The 9,210-nt window shown below is 34.1% G+C and overlaps 1 non-coding gene across 1 annotated transcript; it reads right to left on the minus strand.

The window, feature by feature from the left end:
* Window positions 1-8,144: 8,144 nt before the first annotated feature.
* LOC128776768 (U6 spliceosomal RNA) lies at window positions 8,145-8,251 on the minus strand. The gene has a single exon (XR_008421944.1). It is a non-coding gene; the product is annotated as a U6 spliceosomal RNA (small nuclear RNA).
* Between the last annotated feature and the right edge of the window lie 959 nt (window positions 8,252-9,210).

Below are 9,210 nucleotides of genomic sequence, written 5' to 3' on the forward strand. Positions count from 1 at the left end.
CAAACTCTTGCTTTTAAACAGATTTATTTGGAATTTGTCATGATAATGTCAAGAAACTGAAGGAACCAAAGTTTGAACAAGTTTATTCATGAGGAAAAACTGTAAAAGGAGAAAGTTTTGCTAGAATAAAAATGAACAGAAAAACTGATGAAACTATCAACAATACTTTTACTTTTTATCAGAAGTTGCACATCATAACTCAAATCTGTTTCTAAAGAGTTTATTCTGTTTCCCAATTTGAAAAATGCTTAATCAACACTTGTTTTTTTACCTCTTTTATGGAAAGTTTGACCAAGGGAGAAGGAATTGGGTTATTTTCCGCATGTATATCTCAATCTTTTCACACGTAAACTTCTATATTTTCCTTTTTTCTGGAAAATACTGTGACTCCCTTCATCAAAGTCAATCAAATTGAGTTTAATTTTTACTTACTTGAGAAAAGTGATGTTTAAATATTGATAATATCTCTAATAATAAGAAAACTAAGGAAATTATAAGATTCTGTGACCAAATAAACTTAAGGTATTCTAAAATAAATTTTTCAAAATAGATTACCATTATATGATAAATTACGCTTGCAAATGATGGCTAAGTATAAAAATATATAATCACCGTACTAAGATATAGGCAATATTAAGTAATAATTTCATAGTACATTATTGTTACTACTATTTATTTTCTGAGTTACTTATTCGCCCTAGTTTACAAGCTGATCTTAATGTCCAGAAATCCTTAGCTGTATCTCAGATGATGCAAATCAAACTACATTCCTTCCATTGCCAACATCCCCTAGGTTAGTTTATTCATTCTAAAGCAGTCAATCAACAATGCGATGAGTGAGAAATACAGCCGGGGATGTCTTATTTAAATGTGAAAAACTTTTTGGTGTAATTGGTGCAAATTCCTTGCAAACTTTCGAATCTACCTTCTTGGGAAAGTTTATGGGAAAATAAAAATTTGTTATTTTCTGTTCTATAAAGTACATATTTGTTTAGGTAAAGGCAGAAGCTAGGTCACCTGTTATTTTGAAACTCTTTAAATCATTCTGTTTGCAAAGAAGGAAAAGTTCGAAAGATTTGCAATACAGTATTTAAAGTGACAGTCCATATAATACAAGGTGGAAAAGATTACTTGCCCAGAATTCCCAATCTAACTGCCAATATATCTACTATTTCTGGGATTTAATTACATCCCACTTTGATAAATTTTCATGGACACTAAAATATAGTAAAGCAATTTTGTGTGATTCTTTCTAATAAACCTGAGATGCATGTCATGCACAGTATGTATCTACTGATAGGAAGGATACTTACCTATTTCTCTGTAAGAATATCAAGAATTTGGCCAAAGCAATTTCCTGAGGAAGTTTATACTTAGAACCTGCAAAGATGTCATACAAAGAAAAGAAAAGAAGGGAGCCAATTTTGGCTGAGGTGGACTGGCCTAAAATGGCAAGGCAGCACTATCAAGGAGTAAGCAACCATTGGAAAGAGCTTGGACATCACTGCCCATAATCTAGTGACTGCATATAGAAATATGTACACCTCAAAGTAGAGTGTATGGTCTTTGCAAGTGTGAAGAAATAGAGCTCTTTTTACAGGGAGTCTGATTTACAACTCTTGATGTATCACAGGTAACAATTTGCATTGGGCTGGGTGATATTTCTTTCTTTGTTGTTTTCTAGACTGTAAATGTGTTAAGAACAACATATTTTTAAAAACTTGCAAATAAGAGTAAAAATATAAATTCTTCAATTCAAAATTATAATTTAGCAGTATTCTTTAAAGAAAAATCTTTTTCTCAGATAGCAGTGTTAAACAGTATATCCATTTTTCCCATTATTTCCACCAAATGAAAAATGATCAAAACAATTCTCTTTATCCATTTCTTCAGTACAGAACTAGCACAGCACAGAACCAGCAGCTAAACACAAGTCTACTAAGGATACATTTTTTTTAAAAAAAGAACTTTTTAAATATGGTTTCAGAAACCATATTTCAAAGACAACTCATTAATAAAAACTTTGAGATAAATGTTGACAATGTGTCACTATAATCAGAATTTATACAATAAATAAAATATCATTATATATATCAATTTAATACTTAAAATTACAGGTAGTGATAACCTGTGTAAAATACAGATTTTTTATTTTAACCTATTTCTTCACATTTTTAAAAAATGTTTATTTATTTTTTGAGAGAGAGAGCACAAGCAGGGGAGGAGCAGAGAGAAAGAGAGAGAATCCCAAGCAGGTTCCACACTGTCAACGAGGAGCCAGTGTTGAGGTCTGATCTCATAAACAGTGAGATCATGACCTGAGCTGAAATCAAGATTCAGATGTTTAACCAACTGAGCCACCCAGACGCCCCGCATTTCTTCACATTTTAAATAAAATAACAATAATGCCTCTTTTCAGGATTATGTTGCCATATTACAGAAAAAATAGGCAAAGTGTCTAGGAACATATTTGATATAGAATACACATAAATAAGTGATAGGTGATTTCACCCAGACCAACACAGTGATGAAGACATTCTGAGTTTCAGTAAATATGTTTAAACTATCAAACATAAATCATGTAGGTGAATTCTTTTAAATTTGGTACCTCTGATTTGGCAATATAAGTTACATCTTCTACAGATTGCAGACAATTTCATACTGTTTTCTTTATTTCCTATTAAAATGAGGCAAGCTAACTAGCTCTCTCTTAGTGTACTGCAAATCGACTTACTGATTTCAAACAGGTATCATTTCAATAAATGTTCAGATCAACAAAAACCAGGGTATAATCTGTTTCCTAGTCTGGATGCATTGTATATATACATATCTAAATTTTTATATAGATATAAATACACACACATTCTTGATGTATATATTTTACTCTTACCTCAAACCCCTCTCTCTAACATAGTACCCCTCAGGTTTTTTGTTTATCTGTTCCCATTTCCTACCAACTTTACCTGGAACTATTAATATAATTGTTCTTATTATCAGATCACAGAATATTTAGAACCTAAAAGACAATATTGGAGATAAGAAATAACCTTTCAAAAAATTAAATGCAGTCTGAGTATCTTGTGTATTATATATTTTATTAAGGTCATCTAGAGCATAATTGAATAAGTCAGAAATGCAGCATTATCAAATTATTCACAAGGGTTATCTAACTCATTAGAAATAATTGAAAATATCTTTAAAAGGTTGAAGATACGGCTGATGGAAGTTGGTGTGAGCAAAAAGAATACAACTACTTAATCAAAAAACTGGAGACTTTAAAGTTGCCTTTTGGTCTTGCAGTGATTTCTTGGATAAGACATGGACATCACTGTCAACAACTATATCAAATAGAGAATTTCTGCACAGCAAAGGAAACAATCAATAAATTGAAAAGGCAAATCTACACATTTGGGAATAGCAAAAAAGCAAAGGACTTGAGTAAATATTTCTCCTAGTTAATACAAACATATGCACATAAGCATCACTGGTGAATTCTACTTAATATGCTACCTATTTTTCCATAAAAGAATGCTTGAAACAGACTCTTCATGATTTTACAATTTTCTTAATGTAGCTCATAATTCTTTTAAAATGTATAAGGACATTTAACCCAACATACTATTCAATTTAACCTAAGCATTTATTGTTTTCTTTGAACCTAAATGATCCTAATAATAGCATAGTTGACAAATGGCAATACATATATAATATACATATATGTTTAGTATAAAATGATAAACACATCTTAATTAATTAATATACTAGATACAACAGATATAAACACTTTATACATCCTAGTCATACAGATTGGAAAAATGTATTAGAATACAAAAAATTAAAAAAATATATATTTTATTTTCACTTCGACCTTCTTAATTTGTGATTTCTCTCTCTCTCTCTCTCTCTCTCTCTCTCTCTCTCTCTCTCTTAAATAGTCTTTCTTTTGAGGAAGATGAAACTCTCTTCATCCCATGGATGGATACAATTATATAACACCTACATCAGTGTAAATAACCTAGAAATCGACTGAAGCCTTGCAGAACAGACTCTCCACAGCTAAATACAGAGAAGTCCACATCTAAGAGGCCAGGAAAGGCAGAGATGTGATCTAGAGCCAAATGAACTGTGGGGCTATCCACCAGAGGAGAGGAGAAAGCCAGACCCTATACCAGGCAACTCAGGCATGGGAGTTCCACACAGGGAAGATAATTCCCATAATATTTGGCTTTGAAAACCACAGGCGTCTAACAATCAGTGGGGCCTGACACCTGTCACTTTAAAAACTAGTGGACTCAGCTCTGGGAGTGCCTAAGAGTGATAGGAAACTGAGTTTCCACACTTAAAGAGACAACACAGCAAACAGACTCATGGAGATACAGCAAGATGCAGAAATTTGAAAAACACTGAGGGTATATGGGAAGGAGATTTATTTACTAATCTCAGAGCATGTGCTGAAGGGGCGGGGGTCTTTGGGGGACTTGAAAGGACAAAAGAACTAGAAGGCAGCATTTCCCTCCCTTGCAACCCAGCCTAGATACACAGACACCTGTTGGAACCAGTGTACAGCCAACAATTGTTACATACTTGCTAACAGCCAGCTCTTCCCCCATTCCTCTGCAGACACCCCTGCTCCAACCCTGCCTGGCAGCAGCTTTCTTGGGCAGCTACAGCAGACCAGTGTGGACCTTGCTGGCACTGTATGCCCTTTTCCCACATTCTACTGTGGATCTGCCCCCTCCATTACAACCCCTCCAATATGCTCTTGGCCAGAGCAGTCCCACAAGACTGTCAGCCCCAACAGGGGCCAGCACCACTCCGCCCCAGAGAGAACAGAAGATAATCACAAACACCAGTCTAAGTGCAGTCCCAACAGTGGGGGCAGACATTAGGTCTGACTACGGGCCCCCACCCACCAATGAAAGCATTCAGGAGACAACACAGGGAGAGTGCCCTGAAGTTTGGTGCCACCACATCTCTGGCAAATACTTGGTCTTACTCAATTCAAACCCAAGGCAGCCTCAGACTGGCCCATTGACAACACACGGACCAAACTATGACCAAAGCAGGCAAAGAGAGCCGCTAAAGACAACTGGACTGAAAGCAAACACTGTTCAGCCATAGTAAAGCACATGCAACACACACAGGAGACACTCCTGAAGCCAGGTTCTGGTGAACAGGGAACTTTGCACTGTAGGGCACTCCAGGACCTCTTCTTCACAAGGCCACTACTTGTAAGAGCAGAAGACATGGCTGATTTACCTAACACACAGAGACAGACAGAGTTAGACAAAATGAAGAGATGGTAAAAAAACAAATCGGAGACCAAAAACTCAATAACTGAAATTAGAAATAAATAAACTAGATGGAATAAATAGCCTACTAGAGTAATCAGAACTGATCAATGACCCAGAGGACAGAGTATTGGAAAGCAATAAATATGAACAAGAGAGATGGAGGAGAAAAAAATTATATATAATGTATATTATATATATATATATAATATAATATACATTATATATAATATACATTATATATATAATATACATTATATATATATATGAAAATAGACTAAGAGAACTCAGTGACACCATCAAGGCAATAACATTTGCATTATAAAGGATCCCAGAAGGAGAAGAGAAAAAAAGGAGGGCAGAAAATGTGTTTCAATATATAATAGCTGAAAACTTCCTGAATCTGGGAAAGGAAACAGAAATCTAGACCCAGGAGGCACAGAGAGTCCCCAACAAAATCAGCCCAAGGAAGTCTGCACCAAGACACATACTAATTAAAGTGAAAAAAGTACTGATAAAGAGAGAATTTTAAAAGCAGCAAGAGAAAACAAAACAGTTACATTTAAAGGAAACCCCATAAGGCTATTAGCTTATTTTTCAGCAGAAACTTTGCAGGCCGGAAGGGAGTAACATGCTGTATGCAAAGTGCTGAAAGAAAAAAAAAACTCTGCAGCCAAGAATACTCTATACAGCAAAGCTATAGTTCAGAATATGTGAAATAAAGAATTTTCCAGACAAATAAACGTTAAATAAATTAATGACCACCTAACCAGTCCTACAGGAAACGTTAAAGGGTACTCTTTGAGTGGAAAGGAAAGACCATAACTAGGAGTAAGAAAATTAGGAAGAACAAAAGCAAAAAAATTAACTACATTTATAAAAATCAGTCAAGGGATTCACAAAATAAAATAAAGTGTAACATCACATACTTAAAACATGGGGGGGTGGTGAATAAAGAATGTATTCAAACTTAAGTGAGCATCAACTTAATATAGACTGTGCTATGCACATGTTACATATAAACCTAAAAGTAACCACAAATCAAAAACCATTAATAAATATGCAAAAAATAAAGAGAAAGGAATCCAAATATATATGGATATGCAAAAAATAAAGAGAAAGGAATATGCAAAAAATATGCAAAAAATAAAGAGAAAGGAATCCAAATATATAACTAAAGAAGCCAACTTATCATTAGAGAAGAGAGTAACAGAAGAAAGGAGCTGAGGAAAACTACAAAACCAACCATGAAACAAGTAACAAAATGGCAATAAATGCATACCTCTCAATAATTACTTTGAATGTAGGTGTACTAAATGCTCCAATCAAGAAAAAAACAGGGTAGGGGTTTCTGGGTGACCTAGTTGCTTAAGTGTCTGACTCTTGGTTTCAGCTCAGGTCATTATCTCACAGTTCATGAGAATGAGTCCTGTGTCTGGCTCCACACTGACAGCACAGAGTCTGCTTGGGAGTCTCTCTCTTCTCACTCTCTGCTCCTTCTCTTCTCTCTCTCCCCCCTTCCCACCAAATAAATAAAAACTTTTAAAAAAGAAACAAGGTGGGGCGCCTGGGTGGCCGCAGTCGGTTAAGCGTCCGACTTCAGCCAGGTCACGATCTCGCGGTCCGTGAGTTCGAGCCCCGCGTCAGGCTCTGGGCTGATGGCTCAGAGCCTGGAGCCTGTTTCCGATTCTGTGTCTCCCTCTCTCTCTGCCCCTCCCCCGTTCAAGCTCTGTCTCTCTCTGTCCCAAAAATAAAAATAAAAAACGTTGAAAAAAAAAAATTAAAAAAAAAAAAAAAAGAAACAAGGTGAAGGATTGTTTAAAAAAGCAAGATCTATCTATATGCTGTCTATAAGACCTAAAGACACATGCAGATTGAAAATGACATCATGGAAAGGCACTTATTCAAATAGAAGTAAAAAAAAGTCAGGGCAGCAATACTTATATTAGACAAAATAGACTTTAAAACAAAGACTGTAACAAGAGGTGACAGACACTATATAATAAAAGGAAAACTCCAACAAGAAGATTTAACAATTAGAAATACTTAGGCACCCAACATGCAATCACCCAAATGAAGCAGCTAACAACAAACATAAAGGAAGTAAGTCATAGCAATACAATAATAGTAGGAGACTTTAACATCCTACTTACATCAATGGATAGATCATCCAAACAAAAACTCAACAAGGAAACAGTGGCTTTGAATGACACATTAGACCAGATGGATCTAACGGATATATTCAGAACATTCCATCCTAAAACAGCAGAATGCACATTCTTTTCAAGTGCACATGGAACATTCCCCTGAACACATTGCAAATTACACCACAAAACAAGTCTCAAAAAATTCAAAAAGTTGGTCATACCATGAATCTTTTCTGACCACAATACTATGAAACTAGAAATCAACCACAAGAAAAAATCTGGAAAGAACACAAATACGTGGAGGTTAAATAACATGCTACCAAGCAATGAATGGGTCAATCAAGGAAGGAAAGAGGAAATAAAAAACGCAGTGAGCCAAATGAAAATGAAAACACCACAGTCCAAAATCTTTGGGATGAAGGAAAAGTGGTCTTAGGGAAGTACATAGTAATAAAAGAGTACCTCAAAAAGCAAGAAAAATGTCCATATTACCCAAAGCAATCTACAGCTTTAATGCAATTTTTGTCAAAATACCAACAGCATTTTTCACAGATTTATCCATTCTTCCCAAATTATTTATTTATTCATTCAATCATTTATGTGACTATGAATTCAGTCGTATCTATGTGAATATATATATGTGTATATATATATATATATATATATATTCATGTATACATATTATCTATATTTGTGCATAAATATTTTTAATATGGACTGCTTCACAATTTTTGGTGTCATCCTTGTACAGGGGCTGTACTAGTCTTGTCTGTCTCATTCCAATTTTAGTATATGTGCTGCCAAAGTGAGGACTTATTTTATATTTTGAGTTATAATCTAGTACTACCTAATTTAATTACTCAGACTGTTTCAGCATTGGCCTGAGGGAGCTTTTTTATTGGTTCATGTATCCCTTTGTTATTTTTCACCAAACTGGAACAATAATTTTACAATTTGTATAGAACCACAAAAGACCCCAAATAGCCAAAGAAATCTTGAGAAAGAAGTGTTTATAGACTGTAAATTCATCAAAGAAAAGAAAGACAAGACTAGGGCTAATCAGACTCTGAATCTAAGACTGATTTGTTCTCCACACCTTATTGTACACTGAGAAAATTTTCAGACTTACATTGTCTTATCTTTTGTAAAGAATTTTGAAATAGTAATATCTGTTGTAATTAAAAAAGAAATGAATTCAGTGAACCTGAGAAAAGATAGCATTATATATTTTTTTCTTTAGACACTCCAAATAACCTGAGTTAGAATTCTCAAAACTATTAAGCTAAGTACCACATTAATGAAAGTCATACTTAGTATGTTCCCAGAAAACATGTGGCAAACACTTGTTTGTCAATGATACTGTACTTTGTACTGGACATTTAGTTTTAATTCTAGGAGTGTACTGCTTTGAAATAACCACGTTGCAAAAATGACAAAGACAAATGAGTTTAATTCTACTAATTCAAATAAGATTTCTCAAAGGAAAGTAGAAAAATAATAAAAGTATTTTAACATTTTATTTAGAATCTTAGATATTTAATTCAGAATAGGCCAGGTAAGGTCAATTAAGGCCCACATGAGCCTATGTGAATACACATAAAATTAAATTTCAAAAAATTATTATAAGAAAAAATTAATTCAGATTGATATATGAAGATAAAACTAAAAAAATTCACATCATATTCAAGACTTAAAGATTTTTAAAACAATTTAAAGTAGAAATTAGAAATAAATGGGTAAGCTAAAAAGAATAATTAACAACTGTTATGTTA

The sequence above is a fragment of the Panthera pardus genome, unplaced genomic scaffold (assembly GCF_024362965.1).
Source record: "Panthera pardus isolate Hobbes unplaced genomic scaffold, ASM2436296v1 HiC_scaffold_13, whole genome shotgun sequence".
Taxonomy (NCBI): Eukaryota; Metazoa; Chordata; class Mammalia; order Carnivora; family Felidae; genus Panthera; species Panthera pardus.